The following is a 23,913-nucleotide window of genomic DNA, read 5'->3' on the forward strand; positions in this document are numbered from 1 at the left end:
TATATCCTAATATATGCAGCTCTCAAGATGTGAAAACACAGATAGATGATTTTGGTGTTTAAATCAGTTCCTGTACACACAATATTGAACCCCTCCAAGACCAGACCCCTCAGATTTTCTGGAAGATTTGTTGATCCTTCTCTCCACAGGATCAACTCGGGATAAATACAGGTGAGATTCTACAGAGCTTTGGCATAAACATTCTAATAAAAATCCTAATTAATTGTGTTGTTATCTAGCACAACTCCCTGACCTCAGCACTTCCTACGAGGCACTGCTGTGTTTAGCAAACATACCATAGGATTTTGCTGGAAAATAAAACTGACTGGATGGATATGGGAGTCAGTGAGAGACAAGGATGCTCATGGATAAAGTCAGCATCAAGGCTGAGGGGATTATCCCAGGTAAAAATCCATCTGAAACAACGCTGCTGTTAAATGCAGTTATCCCAAATGACAGGCATTAACCTGCTGAATTACATCACAGAATATGAATTATGTGGAATATCCTGAACTGGAAAGGACCCACAAGGATCATCCAGTCCAACCCCTGGCCCTGCACAGGATGTCCCAAATTCCCACCCTGTGCCTGAGGGCATTGCATTCCAATATTTATCTGATTGTCAAAAACAGTTTGTTGCTTTTTAGCTTCAAAATTTCCCATCACCTGAGTAAATCGACCACTTAATTTTATTCTTACTTCTGCCTTTCTAGGGACAGAAGTAATTTACTGTGTTTGGATAACCCCTGATGGGGACTTCTGTCAGGTTGTTTGGCATTCCCTTTGTAACACAAATAATGACACCCAAATTTGTCTTGTTGGCTGGACACGAACACAAAGCCACACCACAAAGGTGTGCATCTTAATCACTCTCCCTAATTTCCTGTGCTTAAGCTGAATTCCCTTATTGTCTTCTCCTTGAAAAGAAAGCAGTGACTGAGGGGAAGCACCGGCATTTAGCACTGATAACGTCAAGAAAAAAGAAAGGCAGGCATTCCGGGAGAGAGAAAAGAATGGCAAGGGGAAAGACACAGAGGAGAGGCTGGAAATCCACCCAGGAGCTCCCACCTCCTCCCAAACCTGGAGAGCTCTCCAGCACATCCAGAGAATTTATTCCCCTTCTGCAGAGGCACTGCAGCAGTTGCAGCTTCTTCCAGGAGGTGGCAGGAAGATTTTTGCAGAGAAGGAGGAGAGGGAAAGTCGGAGAAGAATTTAAAGGAGGAAAGGATACACCTGGCAGGCAGCGATCTGAAACCCTTCCCTCTCCTCCCGAGCTGGGAGAGTGCTCAGGTTGGCAGGGACACCTTCCACTGTCCCAGGGTGCTCTGAGCCCTGTCCAGCCTGGCCTTGGGCACTTCCAGGGATCCAGGGGCAGCCACAGCTGCTCTGGGCACCCTGTGCCAGGGCCTGCCCACCCTCATAGAAAACAATTTCTTCCCAAATCTCATCCATCCCTGCCCTCTGGCAGTGGGAAGCCATTCCCCTTGTCCTGGCACTCCATCCCCCGGAAATATTCTTTCTCCCCATTTTTTGTTGGCTCTTTCAGTTCCTGGAAGGCCATGATTTGGTCACCCCAAAGCTTCTCTCCTCCAGGCTGAACAACCCCAACTGTGCCAGCCTTTCCTCCCAGCAGAGCTGCTCCATCCCTCTGATCACCCTGGTGCCTCCTCTGGACTCATTTCAGCAGCTTCATGGAAGTGCAGAATTTAAGTGAAACGGATCCTGACCTGAAGCTCCTGTCTGATTCCCAGAAGGGGAATAACTGCAGGATTTCCAAGCAGATTTGGATGCCCAAAACATCTTTTGCTCTTCCTGGCTCCATAAAGGGAACTGTGCACCTTGGATCCCTGCAATATCCAAAGGTGGGCAGGTGCCTGGGAATCCTGTCCTGCAAGGATTCCTGGTTTGAATTGAGGGACAAAAAACTGTTGTTAATGCTGTTGTTGCTACTCCTGTAGTAGCACTAGGAGTTGCAAAAGCAACTCAAGGTCTCATTCCCTTTGTCAGAACTTCCAAGCACAGAGAGCTGCTGGAGCACTGGGGTTTGCAGGGTGTCCTCAGAGCTCACCCACTCCACATACCCTGGCATTATAGCCCCAGGGAGATTTTCCCTAGGAAAAGAGCCCTCAGCTCAGAAATTGATTTTTGGCAGATTTTAGTGGGACATTATTGAAACCATTTGTAAAATTGCTGTGCTCTATTCCTCTCGTATCAGGCAGCAATTGGAGCAGCAGTGTGGAAATGAAACATTTCAGTCTCTGTTAATATGGATTGTTTCAGTCTTATTAAAACACTTCAAGAAGGTCAAAGCCAAATATTGTCAGGATATTTTTCTTGCTGAAGAGAAATGGGGATTTGCCTTTGAAATCTTGCTTTAGGTGACCTCGAGTTGTAAATCTCTACTTGCAGGGATAAAATAATTCCAAGTTTGGAGGCATTTTAACCACACTTCCTACCCATGGGCAAGGGACGTAACCTGGCTCTGGAAATCAAGCAGGAGGGGCTGCTCCTGGACTTTGGTACAGCTGGGATTGCAGTCCACAGCCACAGCTTCCAGATGGGATGTGGTTGGTGGCTGGGGAGGCACCAGGAGGTCAATTGTGCCTTTCTTAAAGCTGGAAGCTTTGGGTGGATGGAGGGAAACCAAACAACTGACTTTGATCCACGCAAAGAGAAGTGGGATCATTCCCCTAGCCAGAGCCACCTTGTGGATGCTCCAAAAAGCCTCCTCCCAAAAAAGGAATAATGGAATTATAGAATCATTTTGGTTGGAAAAGCCTTCCAAAACCATCAGGTCCAAGCTGTGCCATATCACCACCTTGTCACCAGCCCAGGGCACTGAGTGCCATGTCCTGGCCTTTCTTGGACACCTGCAGGGATGAAGACTCCAAACCTCCCTGGGCAGCCCTTTCCAATGCCTGGCCAGCCTTTCCAGGAAGAAATTCTTCCTATTGTCCCACCCAAACCATCCTGCAGGGCACAGTGAGTGGTTCTAACCTGAAATTATCTGAACTAAAATTCCCTGAATATGCAGCACCTTAAGGAATCTCAGTGAGCCAACAGGATCCTGGCTTTTTTCCCTCCACCCACTGGGGGTTCTCCAAGCCCCTTGAAGCTCCTTTAGGTGGGTTTTTCCCAGGTCTGGTGAACACTGCACAGATTATTTGGAATGAGGGTAGATTTTTGGTGTGGTTTTCTGAGACATCCCAATTTAGGATGAAAGTCCAGGGCCAATCACTGGTCTCTCTTTTTTTTTTTTTTTTTAATATACTTGTAACAAACTCATCACTTTTACTGAAAATACAAGAGTTTTTCCTCACTTTATCCCTCTCCCTTCATTAATCCCCTTGTTGGCTTCCACCCTCAAGAGAGAAAGTATCCCTTTTAATTATTTAGCCTATTATTGGCATTAGTTGGCTCTGTTTTCTTTTGCAGAAGCCACCAGAAGCTCCCTCAAAAGAGCAGCATAATTCTGTAGTCAGGCTTTGCATTTCCTGATCATTAACAAACAGAGTTTTATGATATTCTGGCTTTTTTTGTCTCTTTATCACTGAGTAGACAGCGAGAAACAAAAAAAACCCCTTCTGCTCTCGTCTCCTTTGAAAGCATTTAATACTTTCTCCTCACAGTTTCTCTGTGGTCCACGCCAAGAAAATATTTCTGCAAGGTCAGGTCTGCTGGGGAGGCCAAATGAAAAGTTGGACCTCGGTGGAATTACAGGATCATCTGGACAGGCAATATTGGCCTTGGGAAAGAGCTTTGCTCCCTGAATTCACAGCTCTGGCTGCAGCCAGCGTGGTTTAAAGGAATAAAACAACGGCTTTGAAGGGCCTTATCTACAACTAACACACTCTGGTTTAGGCCTCAGAGACCCTGGGCTACTGCATCTGGTGTCTTTTCTTCCTCAGCCTTGTTGGATTGGCTTCCCTACCCTGGGAAGTGGGGAAAATGGCAAGTTTTGCCTCTGAGGTGGCAGAAAAACCAGGATATTCCGCTGAAGGATCTCACAGGGACCACAGACAGGACTGTGTCCTCTCTCCTGGCCCGGTGCACTTCTCTGTCACCATAGGGCTCACATCTGTCACCCAAACTTGGATGGGAAAATCCATCTTTTCCCTTGGAATCTTGCTTTAGTCCCCCAGGCTAAAAGCACCATGAGCTCTGAGGTAGGTAAGGAAAAAGCTGACGTGGAAACTGAGTCATGGAAGGCTTGTGTGGGTCTGATTCCCACACCTTGCTCTGTGATTGCTGAGGAGGGAACAGCTGCAATGGGTTCCATGGGGATTGAGGGAAGAAACAAAAGAAAACTCTAAATCTGCCCAGAAACTCCTGAGCTGAGCTTCCCAGTGCTAAGGATCCATTCTGTGTGGGAGTGATGAGGCAGCTCTGCATTTCAGGCCCTCCTTCAGGGCTTTTTTATTCCATCAGAAAAGTGGTTTTGAAAGGAATATCCTGGTTTATTAATTCTGGGAAGAGCTGTGCAGGGGTGAGCTAAGCCTGGAAGCCTTGACTGGCCAGCATTCCATGGAATATCTGCTCAGGGCCTGCTTGTGGGGGAATGAACCAGGGAGCCAGGCTCCGGCCATGGTCCTTTTCCACACATGATAATTTCATTAAATTAACATTGGCTGCATGTTCTCATGGCAACTCTGAACCCAAACAATAACAACAGAGAGGATGTGGGAATGGAGGGGGGAAACCCTCCTGGAAATTCCTCTTTTGTGGAGAATGTGCTGGTTGGGAAATGAAAAGAGAGCAGCAGGAGGACTCAGCTCCCTCTTCCCATGGGGCAGGATTATGGCTCTGCTCAGTCCCTGATGGCAACGGGGACACTTGGTGAGGCTGGGGGTTTTTCCAGCCTTGAGGATTCTGTGATTCCATAAGGATTTGGTGATTCCTTAAGGATTCTGTGATCCACAGGCTGCTGCCACAGCACTGACTCCCTCTGCCTGCTTTTGGTTATGCTCTGTCTTTTCCCATCTCCCCTGGTTCTCCCTTTGGAGCAAAGCCTTGTGCTTCCCGTTTTCCTTGAGCATCTCCCCCTTGGCCCACATCCTCTAATTTTATTCTGAACCTATTGTTTATAGGGCCCTGTTAGCCTGGGAGGGGCCTCTTTGCTGAGGTGCTTCTGGCAAGGGCTCTGTGTGAGGTGTTGGGGTCCCTGGGCTGGGTGGTTTTGGGGACATGGTGTGGAGGTCCCTGGTTTGGGGTTTTGGGAGGATCCCTAGATTTGGGGAGTGAGGGGTGATGTTGTGGATGGTTTGGGAGGTCCCTGGGCTGGGATTCTGAGGGGTTCCCTAGTCTGGAGCCTTGGGGGTTTCCCTGATTTGGGGGTTTAGGGGGAGGTGGTGTTGGGGTCTCTGGGATGGGAGTTTGGGGTGAGATCATGTTGGGGTCCCTGGTGTGGAGGTTTAAGGGGGTCCCTGAATTGGGGTTTAAGGGGAGGTGGTGTGGGGGTCCTTGCTCTGTGAGTTTGAGGAGGATCCCTGGTCTGGGAGCTTGGGGGGTTCCCTGGGCTGGGAGTTTATGGAGAGGTGGTGTTATAGTCCCTGGTCTGGAGGCTTAAGGGGAGTCCCTGAATTGGGGTTCAAAGGGACATGGTGTGGGAAGTCCCTGCTCTGAGGGATTGTGGGGAGGTGATATGGAAGGTCCCTGGTCTGGGACTTTGTGCTGGGTCCCTGGGGGTTGTGGGGAGTCTCCATCTGCTGTCCTGGGGGGATCTTCTAATGCTCATTGAGGTGAGCAAAGCAGGTCCCACCTCTGCATGTCCCTCTCTGGCTCCAGGGGTAAAACCAGCCCCTAATTGGTGCTGCTGGTGGGCAGTGGCCTTGCTGAGGGCCAGGGCTCAGAGTTCAGGGTCACTTGTCTTGTTTTGTGTCCAATGAAGCTTTGGGTTGTGCTTTTATAGGAAAACTTTGATTTTGTGCATTGGTGCCCCACTTGTGTGGCTGATGCTGGGTCTGCCTGTTCCAGGTCATGTCAAACACTTGGACATCTCTTTCTGCAGTGGCTGGAGAATTGTCCTGGCCCCTGGGGACCAGAGGGGACCATGCAGGCACAGCTGCTCCCCAGCCACCTCTCCCTGGTGCCTGCAAACCCCTCCATGAGCTGTTTGTGCTACTGGTGCCACAGGCAGCCCCTGTAGCCCCCAAAATTGCTGCTCCTCCTCAGAACGAGCAGTTCCCCCACAAGGAGCAGGGAAAAGTCTTCCCATTGGTTTCTCTGAGGATATGGGATGGGATGAGACGGGGGTCATTCCTTGTAAAACACTCAGTGGATATGGGGGAAACAAAGCCAGCTCTGTGAAGCAGCTCAGATTTATTTGGGGAGAGTTTTCCCTCTGATTAATCGTGGGGGTGTGTGTATGTGCTGGGAAAGGCACTAATGTTTACTGGAATTGGGCTATAAATGGTTGCTAACTTCTCATTCCCTGCACGATAAATATCATAATTGATGCTACAATATGTTAACATTCCAAGCATGAGCTCCTCTTTTCCTATGGATTTATTCTCATGCACGAGTAGCGTGGAGGGTTTGAAGACACCTTCCTTCAAAGATTAGGGGATCTTTACATCTTTCCTCTGTATTAGGAAGAGGATAAGACATCTTTTTTTAAAAGAAGAGATGAATATCACCTGGCTTTGGATTGAAGAAATAACTTACTGAAATTGTGAAATGCATTTCTTGTCAAATTTACAGAGCTGGGCTGAACAACTTGTAATTTTATTAAATTCTGGGGAAGTGGTCAACAAACCCGGGGACTTCCATTTATCCTGGCAAACTTGTGTTAAATGGTGAAACCTGTCCTAATACAGAGGAACACCGATGAGAATCCTTCCTTTTAAGTTATAACTTCTTAAAAAATGTTTTTAGTCATCTATGAGCTTAGAGAACAAAATCAGTGCAGGAAGGGGGGATTGCAGCACTGTTAAAACTCCCTGTGTCAAACAACTAATTTTAGACCTGGGCTTTAAATGTGCCTTTGCAGTATATTTTTATGCTTCAACTCTATGCTTCAGACCTTCAAATTTTATTTGGGTGATGGATTTCTGTCAAAATTGGTCGACATTTAGCACTAAAGTCAGGCTGAAATATGAATCCAGTGCTTTAGGACTCCTTTTATTTTGTGTGTAGACCCTGGGGTTCTCATCCCCCTTATTAACTCTTGCAGGAGCTTTCAGGTTCATATTTCTGAAGGAATGATTTGGCTGAAGTTTCGTTCCCTCTTAAAGTAGAGAATGATTGATGTAGTGAACCTGGGGGAGGATTTTACAGATTGTGAAATTTCCTGTTAATTAGCAAATAGCCTTTGGTACCACACCCATTGCTTTTTGCCACTTGTTTTGGGGTCATGGGGGTTATTTCCTTGTGTCATTGCAGAGTCCGAGGGATAGTTAACAGCTTTTTCTCTCCTGTCTCAGTTTTCCTGGTATTTTAATTTTTGGCATGTGGAGATCAGAGGTTTATAGCTCTCTGTGTGTCTGCTCTACAAGCTCTCAGTAGGGTGGGGATGGTGTTTGGTTGGGGATTTTCAGGGCAGAACTGTTTCTTTATATCCAGACTCAATTTCCTTCAGAGGGGAATTTAGGAGTAAAATGGGATTAGGCCAGGTTTTGTAAAGAAAATAACTGTATTCTTGGCACTGTGCCTCCCCAGGATGTGAGCATCCAGAGTCCTTTGAGATTCAGTTCTGTCTTTTTATAGAGGAGGAGATGCTTGATGTTACCTCGGGCTTTGGGAGAGCTGCCAGGTCCCCAATCTGTGCTCCAGTATTAATTGCACATCTCAGATTCCAATCACCCCCTTTGCGCAAACCTCTGGGTTATCCTGATGCTCCCTGATGGAAAAAAAAACCACCAAAAACAAAAACAAAACAAAACAAAACAAAACAAACAAACAAAAAAAACCACCAAAAAAACCAAAAAACCAGACCCTTGCACACTGCTGCTGGAGCTGCTGCATTTGCACGTGGTGGCTTTCATTGGATCACAGAATCATGGAATGGTTTGGGTTGGAAGAGACCTTAAAGCTCATCTCATTCCATGGAAGGGAGACCTTCCACTATCCCAGGTTGCTCCAAGCCCTGTCCAGCCTGGCCTTGGACACTTCCAGGGATCCAGGGGCAGCCACAGGTGCTCTGGGAAAGCCCTTTGGGGCTTATTTTTGGGTGGCATCAGAATAAAGCCAATATCCACTATATTCAGATGTGATCTCTACCTCCATTGTTCTCCTCAAAGATTTCTACCACCTCTTTCTAAACCAGGAATCTGCTGTCCTTCCCTTCATGCTGGAGGGTCATGCAGAGCAGGGGAGCGCTCCACACCGTTTTGCAGCCCAAGAGGGCACAAGCCGTGGGACAGCGGGATCCTCGGGATCCTGCCTGCCTGGAAACCTGGGCAGGCTCCTCTTTGGCAGGGCTGACACCTCTGTTAGCCCCAAAGCCGGTCCCGCCGTGTGAGCCGGCTCTGGGCACGGAGCCGGGGCTGCGGGCTGCAGGTGGCAGCAGCAGCCTTCGTTTGCCCGCGGCAGCCGGGGACGGACGGACGGACGAACGGATGGACGAATGGAGGAACGGACGGACTGACGGATAGATGAACGGATGGACGGATGGATGAATGGATGGATGGATGGACAGGTGGATGGACGGATGGATGGAGGCCGGGGCAGCTCCCCCGGTGCCTGCGCTCCGCGCGGTTCCCCACACAACCAGCTCGCTGCTGAAACACCCAGCTGGAAGCAGCGAGGGCCGATTGTCGTGATCTGGGGACGCTCCTCACATCCCCCTCCCTGCCCTCCTCTTTACAGTGGAATCCTTGGAGAGAGGGGAGGGGAAGGAAAGCCTTTCTGCAGCGCCAGGCAGACCCTGGTAATCACATTTATGTGCAGTGATTGGTTGGGTTGGGTTGTCCGAGCCCTGAATTGAGCAGATTCCGGCTTTTTTATGCTTTTGGGGCTGTGTTTTTTCTGTCCTGCTCCTGTTCCCTCTGTGCTGCGCTGTGATAGCAGGAGCTGTTCTTCCACGATAGCAGGAACCAAAGGCAGCAGTCGTTCCTGGGCGTTATTATTATTCCAGGCAGGGATGCAGCCCTGGGAGCTGCAGGGGTTTGAGTGCTCAGTCCGTGAACTTTGTGGCTGAGAGAGGCATCTCTTCCCACATCTCCTGGCTCTGGCTGCTCGTCCTGTCCGTGCCCTGGGTGGGATGACCCCAGAATTTACCTGCAAGTGTCACTTTTGATCATTTCTGTGCACTCCTCCTGTGCTGCTCTCTGCAGCCCTGGAGCTGCTCAGTGCTGTCACTCCCAGAGCCACCTCCAGTCTCCAGTGTGGGTACCAGCAAAGGGGTTGGGATTGTGCCCCTCTGCCCTGCTCAGGTGAGACCCCACCTGCAGAGCTGCCCCAGCCCTGGGGCCCAGCACAGGAAGGAGCTGGAGCTGCTGGAGAGAGCCCAGAGGAGGCACCAGGGTGAGCAGAGGGATGGGGCAGCTCTGCTGGGAGGAAAGGCTGGCACAGCTGGGAGTGTTCACCTGGAGGAGAAAAGGCTCCAGGTGACCTCACTGTGGCCCTCCAGTGCCTGAAGGAGCCAACAAGAGACATGGGGAGAGAACGTGGACAAGGGATGGAGTGCCAGGCCAAGGGGGAGTGGCTTTTTACTGCCAGAGGACAGGGTTAGATGGAATGCTGGGAAGACATTCTTCCCTGTGAGGGTGCTAGAGCCCTGGCACAGGGTGCCCAGAGCAGCTGTGGCTCTGGATCCCTGGAAGTGTCCAAGACCAGGTTGAACAGAGCTTGGAGCAGCCTGGGAGAGTGGAAGGTGTCCCTGCCCATGGCAGGGGCTGGAATTGGATGAGCTTTAAGGTCCCCTCCAACCCAGGCCATTCCATGATTCTTGGGAGATCTGCACTGCACATGAGGAGCTCCACTGTGCAGATGGATTTTGGAAGGTGGTTGGAGCTAAATGCTGCAGGAATTCTCTGGAAGTATCAGCACCAGAGACGGAAGTGTCCCTTCAGCACAGGCTGTTGGGATGCCAGCAGTGGTGGTGCTAGGAGCTCACAGCAGGGTTACACAGCAGTGAAATGTGCTCAGGAATGAGGCATTCATGGGCTCCCTTGCCAAGATCCCATTGGGAATGAAGGGCAGTGCTGCCCCTGAGTTCCTGCTGTGCCACAGGGTTAGTGGAGCACTGAACAGCAGCGGGGAGAATCCTGTGAATCCCTCATTCCTGCTTTTCCTTGCCCATGCTCTGCTCCACCAGCCCAGGGAGAGGGTCCCTGCAAAGCCACAGCACCTGCATTTGAGCTGTTGAAGGAAACTTGGAATGGTTTGGGTTGGAAGGGACCTCAAAGCCCATCCAGTCCCACCCCTGCCATGGGCAGGGACACCTCCCACTCTCCCAGGCTGCTCCAAGCTCTGTCCAACCTGGCCTTGGACACTCCCAGGGATCCAAGGGCAGCCACAGCTTCTCTGGGCACCCTGTGCCAGGGCCTCAGCCCCCTCTGAGTAAAGAATTCCTCCCTAATTTCCAATCTAAACGTGTTTCCTGCCAGTCCAGAGCCGGGCCCTCCTTTTCCCATAAGAACTGCGCTCGCAGGCATTTTAATGCATTTGATTTGTTTTTGCACAGAATGAAGATTTGCTAACACTGATGCTAATCGTGACTCTGGAGTGATTTGACCAGATTGTTTTAGAACAAAAACCCCCAGGGAGAAAAAGACAAGTACTTTCTGCTGACATTTCTGCAAACTCTTTTTGCTTCTTTTCTGTTGAGCTGACTTTTCATTTCAGACCTTTCCTTAACTTGATTTTTGAGACGTTCAGAAGTGCTCCAAAAAGAGTTTTTCAATTTTGTGGAAGCAGATATTGTAGTCAAGGCAGAATAGCTTTGCCTTTGCTCTCTTCTTCTCACTCCCAACTTTCACAATGTGCAAATCAATCAAGGAAAAAAAATGTATTGTTTGGCTGCTGGACTCCTCATCCAGCAGCTCCTGGGTAGGGCAGAGTGATTGGCTTTGTGACCTCTTGGCTCTTGCCTGGGTGACAGCACTCCTTTTTTAGGTATTTTATTTTCCCCTCCTGCTGAGGGGAATGACAAGATCCTGAACCTGTCCCTGGTTTGGTTGTGACTGAGTTTGGGAACCTGTAGCTGTGTGTGTGCACTGGGAGCTGTCTGACGTCCCTGATTCCAGCAGGAGAGGGCTGGTGGTGTCAGAGTGCAGCTGGAGCTGCCAGGGCAGAGCCATTGATCCTGTTAGCTCCAGGATGGAGGGGCCTGGGATGCACTGGAGGTGCTGGCCTGTGTCTGAGCAGTGTGATAGCACAGCTCCTTAATTACTGTTTATAATCCTGAGATGTTCCTCCTGCCACCCTTGGCAGCAGCCCCACATGCTCCTGATGGACAACGTAGAATGGAAAATGTAGAATCAGGGAACGGTTTGGGTTGGAAGGGACCTTAAAGCCCATCCAGTTCTACCACTGCCAAGGCAGGGACACCTTCCACTAGCCCAAGATGCTCCAAGCCCTGTCCAACCTGGCCTTGGACACTTCCAGGGATTCAGGGGCAGCCACAGCTGCTCTGGGCATCCTGTGACAGAGCCTCCCTATCCTCACAGCCAGGAATTTCTTCCCAATATCTGAGCTGAATTTCCCCTCTTTCAGTTTGATCTCCCTTCTCCTGGCACTCCAGTTCTGTTGAAAAGTCCCTGTCCAGCTTCCCTGTAGCTCCTGCAGACAGTAGAAGAGGCTCTGAGGTCTCTCCACAACCTTCCCTTCTCCAGGCTGAGCAGCCCCAGCTCTCCCAGCCTGTCTCCATAGGGGAGGTACTCCAGTTCCCTGTGGTAGCCATAAACAGGGACTTCCTGAGGGCTCTGCTTTTCCAAGGTGTGAAATCTCCTTTGCTGTGCATTATTTTTTGTTTGTATTTGTGTTTTGTTCCTGCATTGGAGAGTGTCAAGTTCAACCCCGAGTGTCGGCCTTGAGGCTTTTCCAGCAAAACCTTTTTGCTGTGTGAGTGTTTCAGCAGGATGGTTTGTTTCTGGAATTCTTCATCTGTGTGAGGCTGTACCTCAGCTGCTGTTCTCAGCATGAGGGGCTTGATCCCAGGACCCCAGGAATGGCTGGAGCTGTGCCAGGGGGGTTTAGGTTGGAGATCAGGAAAAGGTTCTTCCCCCAGAGGGTGCTGGGGCACTGCCCAGGCTGCCCAGGGAATGGGCACAGCCCCAGGGCTGCCAGAGCTCCAGGAGAGTTTGGACAACGCTCTCAGGGGTGCACAGGGTGGGATTGTTGGGGTGTCTGTGCAGGAGTGACACTCCACAATCCTGTGTGTCCTTCCCACTGAGGATATTCCATGATTCTTTGCTGTAGCTGTTCTGGAGCTCAGCTGATTGGCAGCTCCATGGAGCAGAATGGCCACCAGGTAACTCTCCGAAACTGATAAATACATAAATAATGGATGCGCTCATCCCACTATGACAAATTATTCAAACCCATATTACAGCCCCAAAACAGATAAGAAATAATTGAGTGAGACATGGGACTTCTTTTTTCTCCTTTAATCCTCTGCAAAAAGAACCCATTCAAAGATTTTTCTTGGTCTTTTTAGTTTGCAATTGTAATTTTTGGATTTTTCTTTAATCATGATTCCTTTGTGTTCTGCAGAATGAGGATCACAGGATGGAAACCTGCAAAGTCTGGAGCCTCTGTAGCAGGATGTGCAGGCAGAGCCTTGCACGAGGAATGCCAAAGGGTGTGCAAGCAAATGGACAAATTGCTGGTGGCAGAATTTCTTGGAAATAAACCTGGCAAATTAGGATTGTTAAAGCAACTGCTGAAATGGCTGCTGCCATTGAATTGTCAAAACAGGGGAGTGCAGAGCTCCTCGGCTAATTTGCATAGCACCAAAGCAAAAATAATGGGGAAATAATGAGCAGTTATTGGTCCTGGCTCTCCCCACTCATTATCTGAAGTTAAGATATTTATCAGCGTGGAATTAAGCTGGCGAGATGTGTGTGTGACACAATTACAGTGGGCAGCCAGAACCAGGGGGGATTTGAGGAATTAGAGGATGGCAAACAGGCAGAAATAATCATTGGTGCAGGAAACCAGGTGAGGAGGGAGAGTCAGGGCTCCTGGAGTGGGGTTTGGGCCACTTAGAAGGGGGAGTGAGGTGGTTTGGGGAGGGGAAGGATGAGATCTGCTTCATGTGCAGGACAGTTACACCAGGAGTGCTGTCGGGCATTTGGGCGTGCCTGGCTTGGAACACTGGAGTGCCACTGATGCTGGGCATCCTGTGGGCTCCATAAACCCTTCCCAAGCTGCTCCAGGGAGAAAGGACACCCTCCCCAAGTGTGCCAAATACTTTTGACCCAGACTGTGGGATCACTGAGGCTGGAGAAGTCTTCCAAGACCATGGAGTCCAGCCTGTGCCCCATCCCCAGCTTGTCCCCAGCCCAGAGCACTGAGTGCCACATCCAGGCCTCCCTTGGACACCTCCAGGGATGGGGACTCCACCAGCCCCTTCCAATGCCTGACAACCCCTTCCATGAGGAATATGCTGGACTGGAGGACGTCTCTTTATGCAGAAGCCATGGGGAGACCTTACCTCAGGGTGAAAATCTGGACACAGCTCTTCATCCCTCCCATCCCTGTGTTTGACCCCAGAGGTAAAGGACAAGCTGGAGTAAGCTGGAGCTTTCTGTGTCCCTGAAGCCAAGGTGTGAGGGCTCTTCAGGCAGCTGAGCCTTCTGCTGGGCCCTGGCTTCCTCCAGCAATGGCTGATCCAAGCTCTGAAGGCATCTCCTGGTGCTGACTGGGAGGGAGGAGGGCTGAGCCAGAGCAGCTCTGACAGATGCTATCAGAGCAGCTCCCCATAAATAAATACGTAATCAGGCTGCGTGCTGCACTTGCACAACCCGAGGAGGGAATTCTGACACCCCTGGCCTTTTATCTCTCACTTCCCTCAGCAGCTGTGAAGAAGCCTCTGACCTGGGCTGCTCATTTTGCTCGTTTGGTTTCAGCAGGAGTCGGTGCCTGTGCAGTTTTGCCGCTCGGTGCTGCGGAGGAGGGAGGAGAGCAGCGGGCGTTTTGTTGAAGTTCTTAATTGCAGGCACAGCAGGATTATGGAAATGTCAAGAGGGAAGTGACAGGGAAGACCTGACAAACACGTGGGGGTTGGTTGATTCACTGCTCTCTTTTCCACTGGGCTGGTGGGTGGATTCTGAGGCAGAGGCTGGACTGGGGCTGCTGTATTTAAGCCTTGCTCAAGTGCAGGCCCAGGATTAGCAAAACCCAAGTGGCCTGTGCCAGAGGAGCTGGGAGGAATGACAGCAAAGAACAGCAGGATTTGGTCCCCTCTGTATGAATCTGTACCAGGGAGATGCTGGTGTAGCACCTGCCCGTGCCAAATTCCATGTGTAATTTCGGGTGGGTGCTGTGGCAGGAGAGCCCCAGGGGGAGGCTGACTCCAAACAGCATTTCAGGAGTTAACAAAAAATCTCTGCCTCCTCGTGATGTAGCAGATATTGCTATTCCATTTCCTTCAGCCTGACACAAGGGCTCATTCCTCATCTCAGGGGAACTGAGATGCTGTCTTTGGGGTCCAATTCCTTGGGAAGGAAGCCTCTGCACCTTTAGATTTCCCTCTGAAGAGGGACAGGTGGATCCTGCTGCTGCCATGCCCACCAAGGTGATGGAGCCAAACAAGCAGCATACCCTGGATTCAACCTTGGAGCTGCTGCAGGGCTGGGATTTTCCACAGGCCACCAGGGCACTGCTGGAAAAAGGGGCAGCTCCTGTCAAAGCTTCCCAGAGGATTTGTTCCACATCAGATCCCATGGCTTCCTGAGCCATCCTCTCCAAAGATTATCCAGCTGCTGTGCTTGATGTCCCTGTCAGCCAGGACATGAAGCCCAGGCTGGCACACACAGGTTCCTCATCCCCTGACAAGGTGAGGAATTTTCTCCAGATGATCTCTTAGTTTGGCTGGGAAAGGTGCATGAAGAAAGGAAGAAATCATCTAGATGTATCCTCCAGATGTATCCCAAAGCAGCAGCTTCATGCTGGCCAGAATGGGATGATCCTGGTGCTGGCTGAGCTGTAGAACTGAGAGTTGACAGAGAAGGGACTCCTGGTGGGAAGGACAGCTCTGTCCTGTCATAGACATCTTTTATGAAATATCCTTTCCTTAGGATTTTTCCTCCTGAGAAGCTGGGAGGCCTCAGGAACAAAATGTAAACAATGATTATCTGCTGCTGTGGAATGCAACAGCATCTGTGATTGATCTCATGTGGTTGTTGCTAATTAATGGCCAATCACAGTCAGCTGGCTCAGACTCTCTGTCTGAGCCACAAGATTTTATCATTCCTTCCTATTCTATTCCTAGCCAGTCTTCTGATTAAACCTTTTGTTCTATTCTTTTAGTATAGTTTTAATGTAATATATATAATAAAATAATAAATCAAGCCTTCTGAAACATGGAGTCAGATCCTTGTCTCTTCCCTCATCCAAAAACCCCTGTGAACACCGTCACTTTGCCTCACTGAGCTGGACAGGCCAGGATCTGAGAGTCCCACATTCTCATTTCTGCGCTCACAGTGATTCCAGCTGGATTGTGCAGGGAATGCTGTGCTTGCTGGGATGTTTGCACAGGCAGGTGGCTCCCAGGGAGCTGCCAGACATTCCCTGTCAGTGGGAACAGGCTGTGTCAGGCCTGGCAGGGGGTTGGGAGAGGCTGCTCAGCTGACAGACGCAGCTCTTCGGTGTTTGGGGGACCAGCAAGGAGAAGGAGCAGCCAGGAATATTCATTGCCCAAAAAACTCACAGAGAGATGGGGAGGAGAAGCCAGTGAGGTTCAAAATGGGTGTCTGGAAACAGTGGGAAACAGGGAAATGACAGAAAAGAGTAGGAGGATTGGCAGAGGAGAAAGCTGTTCTCAAAGCACAACTCAACTGTTGGAGAGACTCCAGAGGAGGCACCAGGATGATCAGAGGGATGGAGCAGCTCTGCTGGGAGAGCTGGGATTGTTCAGCCTGGAGGAGAGGAGCTCTGGGATGGTCTCATTGTGAGGCCTTCCAGTGCCTGAAGGAGCTACAAAAAACGTGGAGAGAGACTCTTTCCAAGGGATGGAGTGCCAGCACAAGGGGAATAGTTTCTACTGCCAGAGGGCAGGGTTAGATGGATATTGGGAAGGAATTCCTCCCTGTGAGGGTGCTGAGGCCCTGGCACAGGGTGCCCAGAGAAGCTGTGGCTGCCCCTGGATCCCTGGAAGTGTTCCAGGCCAGGTTGGACGGGGCTTGGAGCAGCCTGGGATGGTGGAAGGTGTCCCTGCTCATTGCAAGGGGATGGGATGGGATGAGCTTTAAGGTCCCTCCCAACCTGTAGGAGGACAGAGTATGGGTAATGTAGAATGTAATCTTATCCCCCAGTGAGTTGCAGCTGGACCCAATTACTAAAGATTAGGAGCAGGCCTGATGTTAACAGGCCACAGCTGTAGCCAATAAGAAGAAGAGTGTTATTAAAGAATGGCTTGGTGGGAACTGGAGTCAGATGGCTGCTGCAAGGACCAGGAACAGTCAGTGCTTAGAGGAGCTGTCTGTGAGAAACTTCGAGGAGGTACAAAACTCTGAGGCTACAGAATCCTTGCACCGTAATGATAATAGAACTGTTGTAATATATAAGATCAACGCCATCTTATTCCAGTATTCTATGACATATTGCAAGTGAGTGTGCCAAATATTTGTGGAACATGCAATGGCGGGACCTGGAATGTTGCTTCTTTCTAATCTTCTCCTCACAAAGGCCAGACTGCCTCATCTCATTGTTGTATCTCTTAATTCTGGTCCCCCAGAGCTCATATTTCTTGATGAACATCTCTGTATTTGCAGCCTGAGTAATTTGGGTAATTTTGGGTTTGTAGCAGCAGCTGGGCCAGGGCCAGGCTCTGTCTGAGGTTCTGAGCAGGGTGGTGGCTGCAGGTCACAGCTGCAGGGTGTTGAACATGTCCCTGAAATTGGCAGAGCCCCTAAACATCGAGTGGTCACGCTCTGCCCTTGCTGGTTCTCCCCTCAGCTCTTGGTGAAGGACATTGTTCCTGCTTTTTGGGCCCTTTCCCCGCCTTGTTGCTTGTTAAAAAGTTGTTTTGCTTTCCCAGGGTGTTGGAGAGCTTTGTGACATTTTGAGCTAAACTTTGCTGTTTCAGCAGCCAGCAATGAAGGTGATTCCAGGCAGTTGTTCCATAAGCAGCAGAACTAATGAGCCCTTGGATTTGTATCCCACTTTCCTGACCTCTGCCTCCCCCTTCATAACATTATCTCTTCCCAGAGAGGCAATGTGTCCCTGTCCCCTTACTCCATGTCCTTTCACTCCTGGCACTCACAGGTTGCCACGTGGAGCAGTTTTCTCAGCTCACATCACAGCCAAGGCTCTCATTTGGCTCTGTCTCTTCCCCATTCCCACCATATTTTTCCCCAGGGTTTCTCAGTATTTAATTATCTCCCAGCCTTCTGTCAGTCTGGGGGAAGTTTAAGTTCCTAGAGGTAGGAATCTGCTGCTCAGATGGACCAGCAGTTGTACAGACAGCAGGAAAGGAGTTTCTGCGGAATAAATCCCTTTCCTGGGAAGTGTGGATGGTGTCCTTTGTCCCTCTCACCTGCCTGGAAAGCCAGGGGCTGCTGTGGATTGTGGAGGAAAAGCCTGGCTTTTATAATAATAATAAATATATAATTCTATAATAAATAGATATATATTTATATATATTATCTATAATAATAGATATATTATCTATAATAATAGATATATTATCTATAATATATATATATAAATATAATAAATTCTATAATAAACAGAAACACAGCAGAGAACTGGGGGTGTCAGCAGGGCAGGAGGAGAGGAAACAAAGGGTGTTGGAGATATTCTGATCTGTGTTTGCCATTCTTGAATTCCCATCCTTGGCACTGCTTGCCTTACTGCCACACCCTTCCCAAAGGATTCAGAGGATAAACTTTGTGCAGGAGCTCAGATCCAGCCACTGAGGGCTCAGCCCTGTTCTAGGGGGTGAATGATGGAATCCTGGAATGCTTTGGGTTGGCAGGGACCTTAGACACGCCTTTGTTCAGCTGACACCTACAGCTTGTGCCTCTGTCCCCGTTGGATGTTCCTGCTGGGATGAGAGCAGAGGTTGGAGCAGGATTTTCTCCCCTGGCTGTGCCTTTGCAGTCTCCAACTCCTCACATCAGTTTCTCAGCTCATCCATGTTCCGCTTTTCCAGGAGCACTTCTGCATTGCCCAGTGACCCAAGAGGAGTGAGGAAGTCAAATCCAATTTGTGACCTTTCAGTACTTCCAGGGAGCTCATAAAAAAGAGGGACAGTGACTTTTTACTCAGACAGTGCTGGGACAAGGGGGATGGCTTTAAACTGGAAGAGTAGGAGTTTGTCCTCTGAATCCTATAGGAAGAGCATGCCCTGCCCAAGATTTAGGTGGTATATTAGGGAGAAATCTTTCCCTGTAGAGGGTGGGAAAGCCCTGGCACAGGGTGCCCAGAGAAGCTGTGGCTGCCCCTGGATCCCTGGAAGTGTCCAAGGTCAGGTTGGACAGGGCTTGGAGCACCCTGGGATAGTGGACGGTGTCCCTGCCCATGGCAGGAGCTGGAATAGGATGAACTTTAAGATCCCTTCCAACCCAAACCTTGCAGGACTGTGACCCACTACAGGATTTGTGCATCTGCATGTGTCCCAAACCTTGGGGGAATTGCTGGGAGAGAGCCAGGGAACTGCACTGTGCTGGGAATGCCCATTCACAGGCAGCATCTGGAAAGGGCCCCAAATTTATCTCTGTCACTGTCACTCCCCATTCACCCCTTGAGTGACTCAAGCAGCTCTGCACAGAGCTCTGCATAACTTGCCTGACTTTAGGAGTCAGCAGATGATGAATGTCTGTATCCTTGGATGAGGATAATCCAATCGTGCAAGTCTGGCTGGATTTCAGCTGTTCTTTAGGAAAAAAAAAAAAAATAAAAAGGAGGAGGAGAGTGAAATATTTACTTTTGGTGCTTTCCACAAGTGGAGATGACAGAGCGTGGGAAAATAAAAGCCAGTCCTGGTGGGCAAAGATTGGAGGGGAAAAGAAGTGAGGAAAATCTCCTCTCTTTGTTGGTAAAAAGGGGCTTGGCAAGAACAGAGCCATTCTTTGGATTTCTCCAAGGCACAGGATGAAGGCAGAATATTCAATGAACATAACTCTGCCATTGTCAGTGCAGGGTTGTTGATGCCAGCCAGGCAATCCGACCCCGAGCTTTGATTAAAAAAAGTCAGCCAGCCCCAAATGTTTCAATAAAAAAGCGGTCATGAAAAAAAACTTGTGCTTTGGTTAAAGAGCACCCAGCACCAGAGTCATTTATTACAGCTGAAAGGATTAAATGTCATCAGGGAGCCCAAAAAGCAAATGAATCTGTAATTAAATGTTTAGCCCAGCCAAGGCAGTGTGGCAGTGCCAGGCTGAATAATGTATAGAGGAACCAGCCCCAGCTCCGTGCTTGCTTCCCGTTTTTTCATTAACTGGATCTGGTTTAATGCAAAACAAGGCAGCTGAGTGATTTTCAGCACATTCTGCATTTGTTGGTGTTTGGATGATCCCAGGACTCAAAAAGCTTCTGCTGAGATCAGTGCCAGCTTGTGCTGGACTTATCCAAACAGGAGATCTGATACCTGCTGGAAAAGCAAACAGGAGAGGGAGGGAAAACAAACAGTGAAAATCCACCAAGGCCTGGCCTAGCAGAGCCTGCAGAGCCCTGGGCAGGGCATTCTCCTCTTTTCCAGCCTTGCCTCTGGAAATCTGCACAAATCTGAGCTGGCAACAGAGCTGAGATCTCTTTTCTAATTCATGTTGTCAGCTGAACACAATGCAAAGATTGAGGCTGGCTAACAAAAACCAAACCCAGGACACTGGGACATTGAAGGAGAGGAGGAAAAAAATGGTCAAATTCAGCTTATAAAGCACAGCAATCAAAGTGGTGCAGGAAGGTCATTTCACTTCACTTGATTGTATGTTATGAGTCTGGGAAGCCTTTTTTTTACCCAAATATGTAGATAGAGTGCCAACATTTTTAAGTCTAATCAAGCTCACCAATTAGTGGAGACATTCTCAATGACAATTGTCAATTAACCTCAAGGTTAGAAATCCAGGGTAACCTGATCCACCCTTAAGCTCATGTCAGAGTCCCAATAATACTCTGTAATATTAAAATAAACCTCCAGCAGTTTTTACATGTGTGCAGACCCCAATGTACCTCTGCATCTTCCTGAAATCTATTTCCAATTCTTTCATAGCTTCTTTTTTGCAGCTAAAAATTATTAACCTTCAGAGCTGTCTGTCCTACTTATGGTAATCGAGGCAGCAGCAGCTGATTCTGATGGAGCATTGATCCCTCTGTCTCCAGATTATTGTTCCTGCCTCTCCCCCAGCTGGGACCTTGTTCATTGTGGTATCAGACCTTGCAGGTATTTAAGTTTTACCTGGTCTTTGATGTTGCTCCTGTTCCAGCCAGAAAGGAAGTGCTCAGCTTTTGGAATCAGGCTCTGTGAGCACCTCGAGGCCAGAAGGGGATTTGGGTTTGCCTCCCTTGCCCTTCTTCCACCCAGCATCCCACCTGCCACAGCTAAAGAAGAAGGATTGACTAAATTCTAAATATTCCTAAGATATTGGAGGGCTGAGACCTGAATCCTCCACTTTCTAGAAAAGTTTTTTAGGCATGTCCTCCCCCAGGGCAAGGAATTACCACGGTGAATTTTCATTAGGAAGCAGAAAGGGCTGGGAGAGGCATCGCTCCTGCTCTTTGTCTACTCTTCCTTGTTCAAGACACTGTTGTGCCAAAGGAGAGTCTTGGAAATCTGGAATTACTTTGGAAAATGGCCTCTGTGTTCCCAGGAAGGGTGAATTGATGCCTGAAAAATTATCTCCCTTCCAACCCAGGCAAGAGTGCTTTAGAGAAAGGATGTTTTTCACTTCGGCACGTTCAAAGAACCATTTAGGTGTGATTTGTGAGGCAGCTCCTGCCACAGCCCTGGCTGGCTGCCAGGGTCAGGCGCAGGGAAAAATCCTCTTGGGATGGGAAGTCTGGCATCATTTGTCTTACCAGGGGCTCATACCATACTCTGTGTCTGTGGGGTGTGGCTGGGAGGGTGTCAGGAAGGAGGGAACTGCACTCCCAGCACGGCATCATTAAAATGTTCCACTTCATTTTTGTGACCCTTGGGGACAAGGAGAATTTTAATGGGCTTTGGGTTCTATCTCTCCAGTTCTGTCCCATTTTCAGGTTAATAACACTGATGTCTCTTATCTCTCCTCTGCCATCAGGGCTGGAATGGGGGAAATCCAGCATTTTGTTGGGAGTTTTAAAGCTGCCTTGAAATCTGTCGAGGGAGATAAACTATCTTTGCTATCAGAAAATAGTTTCTCTTTGCTCTCTGCTGGAACAACCACAGCTCCACAAAGGATGCTCCTGCCCAAAGGCTTCTCAGGGAGAGACATTCCCAGGGAAAAGGTGGGAGAAGCCAGGGGGGTTTTGGAGACCGTCTGCATTCCAAAAAAGGTGAGGAGAAAAGACTTCTGGAGAAGGGCAGCACTGGATCTTGATAAGCCATGTGCATCCCACAGCAGCACCCTAGTGAGGAGCCACAGAGAGCTGGGCTGAGGCTGTGAAGAAATTCCCTGAGTCAGGAGATTGTTCTGCTCCCATCTGTCACGGCAAGAGGGTGGAACTGAGCAGTTTGGTTGCTGTAAATCACAGGATCACACTCAGATCTGAGTGAGTTTTCATGTGGGATATTCAGGTACAGCCCAGTGCAGCTCTGGAGAACGTTTCTTTTTTTGACTGCTTGAAGTTTGTTCTGTAAGTGAAACATTTCCTTGCAGCCAAAATGTTCCATCTGCCAAAATTATCCCCATTAAATGTTACCAGAATCAATATCTAAATTACTCTGCTTAAATGTGTGGCTTTATTGAACCAAGGCAAATGAAGCCTGTATGAAAACATTCCGAGGAAAGGATTCCGAGGACAGGAACACCTCTGATGGTGATGACAAGTAACCAGATGTCCCAAATTACCTTGAGAGCATGATGTTTCCAGCTGGAAATCCTGGCAGGCACCACAGGTGCCAGCTCAGATGGACCAGCTGGAGAAATCATGTCTTTTGCATCTCTTTGGGATGAATCTCCCACTGGATCCCTGGGGCAGCTCACTGGCCACCCTGGAGGGTGAAGCTCCTCTGCAAAGCCCAGGATTTGAGGGAGAATTAGTGAGTGAAAACCCAGCCAATTTCTGGTGGTTTCCCTTTGTAAGAGACATTAATCCAAATATTTCAGAGCTCAGGGGTTTTAAAGAGCTAATCCTCACCTCACCAAAGTGAAATCAAAATCCAAAGCTCAACCTTGGCTCCCAAGCTGTTGTTTTGGGAGAGGCCAGAATTCCTGTTGAGAGGCATTGTGCTAACAGACTCCTCATCCTCTCCTGCAGGCTCTGAAAGCCTTTCCTTGGCTGCTGCTCTCTACAGAGATCCTCTGGGAAATGCCACACTCGCTCCCTCTCTGCTTCCTACAGCTTTTCCTTGGCACAGATTGCCTTTGGAGACAGCTTTGGAGTCTCTTGGTTTCACTAACATCTCCCTCCTGCTAAAGAAGGGAATGAATGCTGCAGGAATGGATTGAGGATTCCAGCTGGGACACTCTCATCCTGATACCTTTCCCTCACTCCTTTCCCAGGGGACTATTTCCATTTCTCTGCTGGTTTTCCACCTTGAGCCCTCTCCCCACTGGAGACTTCTTGGTGTTCCTTGGTGGGGTACAGACCTCTCCCTTCTAGGATTACTCTTCTGTGTGTACGGACTCCTTCTGGAGACCTTCCTTCTGTTTCTGATTCAGCTGGAAAGAGAAGTCCCACAGTTTCCCCCATTCCTGGTGGTTTCCTGTAGCTCCTTAACAAAGAAATTCCAAGTTTTCATTAGACCTTTTCTGATCCTTGGCATGGCTGGAGGCACTTATTCCTTAGATGTGGAGGGAAAGGGATTTTAGTCAGCAGAGAGATCCTACAAATGGTTCTCTGAGTTGTAAATTCAACATGAAGATGCTCAAACCTCTCCTGCATCCAATATCCTGATTTTATCATTAACCAAAGGAACACTGATAGTAATTCCTGGCATTTAGGAGCTGCATTTTCTGGCTTTGGTGAGTGTGTGTAGAGACCTTTCCAACACCAATTTTTTGGTTCTGAGTGCACACTGAGTGTCAGGATTTTGGGAGTGGGAGGCTGGCTGTCCTTTCCTGCACATGGCTCCCCAGAACATTTCCCCGGGGTGCTTGCTCACTTCCATGGGGAGGAAGCACACGAGAGCACAGAGGAGATAAAAGCAGCCAAGCTGAAGGTCAGTTCCTGAGCTGGGCTGGGTTTTGTGCTGAGCCAGGATTTGTGCTCATCCATGGGTGGGGGTGGGAACGCTGGGGGAAGCAATGGTTTTAAAATAGATATTTACAGAGAATATCAACATTTGGCATTTCCCGATTTCAGAACAGTGGAGGAGGAACCCAGAACTCCAGCATTCCCCCTCCTTCCCTCTGTGCCAATTAGGACCTCAGCCTGCTCCCCTCCCTCACATGGAACAGCCACTTGGGCACCCAGCTTCTCTTGGGAGCCAATTCCTGCCTTACAGTGGCTCAGAGGAACAGAACCTGTATTCCAAGGGAAATATAGGTTGGATATTAGGAAAAGGTGTTTTACAAAAAGGGTGATAAAGTACTGGAATGGCTGCCCAGAGAGGTGGTGGGGTCACCATCCCTGGATGTGCTTAAGAAAAGACTGGATGTGGCACTCAGTGCCATGGTTTAGTTGAGGCATCAGGGCATGTGTTGGACTCAATGATCTTTAAGTTCT

The sequence above is a fragment of the Ammospiza caudacuta genome, chromosome 11 (genome assembly GCF_027887145.1).
Source record: "Ammospiza caudacuta isolate bAmmCau1 chromosome 11, bAmmCau1.pri, whole genome shotgun sequence".
NCBI classification, from domain to species: Eukaryota; Metazoa; Chordata; class Aves; order Passeriformes; family Passerellidae; genus Ammospiza; species Ammospiza caudacuta.